This window comes from Hipposideros armiger, unplaced genomic scaffold (genome assembly GCF_001890085.2).
Source record: "Hipposideros armiger isolate ML-2016 unplaced genomic scaffold, ASM189008v1 scaffold_901, whole genome shotgun sequence".
Taxonomy (NCBI): domain Eukaryota; kingdom Metazoa; phylum Chordata; class Mammalia; order Chiroptera; family Hipposideridae; genus Hipposideros; species Hipposideros armiger.
Genome location: NW_017732251.1, coordinates 1 through 1,764, shown reverse-complemented (window position 1 = coordinate 1,764; position 1,764 = coordinate 1).

Below are 1,764 nucleotides of genomic sequence, written 5' to 3'. Positions count from 1 at the left end.
TGATGGACATTAAGTTGTTTCCATTTCTTGGCTATTATGAATAATACTGCAGTGAACGTGAAAATACAAGTATCTCTTCAAGATACTGATTTCAATTCTTCTTGATAAATATGCAGATGTTGGATGGCTGGATCATATGGTACTTCTATTTTTAACTTATTGAGGAAGAGAGGGGCTTATCTTTTAATTAGACAAAAGATGACAAGGTTATGACCTAGTAATTCAAAAGCCACTCTGTAACCTATAATGCTATATAATGCTTAGGTATATTTCTGGGATCTCTATGAAGTTGCATAACTGTATTAATATCTAATAGAAAGAGATAGTATAGTTTAACAGTTAAGAGCATGATCTCTGGAGGCAGATTTATTGGTTCAATCCTGGCTGTGTCTTTGGGACCTATTGAACTGGAACAAGTAACTCAGCTACTCTGTGCCTCAGTTTCCTTATCATCAGTATAAGAGAAATGCTAATAGTGTCACTGGAGGCTCATGGGGATGACCAAGAGAGGACTCAACCCGAAGGAGCAGTGACTGGGTTCTTGTCTCTATGCAAGGAAGAATCAATAGCAAGACAGATGCAGGAAAGCAAAAGTGATATATTGAAAACAAAAGTACACTCTTGAGCAGAAAATGTGGGGTGAACTCAGAGAACCAGTCATACAGAGAGAGTCACAATCAGGGGTTTTTATCTCTCCTGGGGCAGGAATTGATGACATCCCATTGGTATGTTCATTCATCTCCTCTTCCTGGGCGGGACCCTCCATTTCCTGCTTTTTCTTTCTTATTTGGTTCCTCTGGAACTGTCATGGCATCAGATGCATGATGGGAGTCATAGTAACCACAGTGAAAATGACATTAAAAGTAGCTAAAGGTCAGGTGCCATGTCATAAGGATTAGCATTGCTGGATGGAACTGGGTCTTATTTTTCTCCAGCTGCATGTACTGAACACANAGCAGAGTGTGGGAGCAGCCTATGTGAGCTCTAGCTAGTCCCTGAAAACCATCTCCTCACTGCCTGTAACAGAAAGGCCATGGTCTCCAGGCCTAGGGTGTTCAGGCTTGGCCTCAAATGCCGTGCTTTTATAACTTCCACTTATCTCATTTCTCCATTGTTTGCCCTGTTTCTTCTATCTGCTGAGTCCTTTTAGACACACAACTTGATTGGATATTCTACCTGGCTTTCAATCTCAGATTCTCTTAATGATGATCTATGTCTTAATTCAGTCTCAGCTCTCAGGTACTGAATTAACTTTGGGCTGGAATGTAGAGCCTTGCTAAGATACCCTATTGTGATGCTCTATGTGGTTCCCCAGGGGACAGTCCTATACCCCAGTCCCAGCTCCAGTGTTCCTGTTTCTTGGTGGGAGGATTCAGGAGAGATAAATTGCAGTAAATCATAGATATGTTGTTAGATCTAGGTTCTAGACCCAATTCTGCTATTTTCTATGTAATCTTGGACAGGCCACACCTCTTCTGTAAACTTAGACTTCCTTATCTGTCACATACTAATGAGTTTATTTGCCTCACAATGTAGTCTTTATAGAGCTTTTGAAATATTTTCTCATTTAATCATCAAAAGTGATGTGAAATTAAAATATATATTATTACTTGACTCTTAGAAAAGGACAAAATAATTCCTCAACACTCATCGATTTTCAGTTATCACCTTAGAGTATAGGCATGAATGCTTGAAAATATGGATATTAAAACTGTACTCTGTTCTGAGTATAAGCATCCTAACTACTTGAAAATGATACGATTT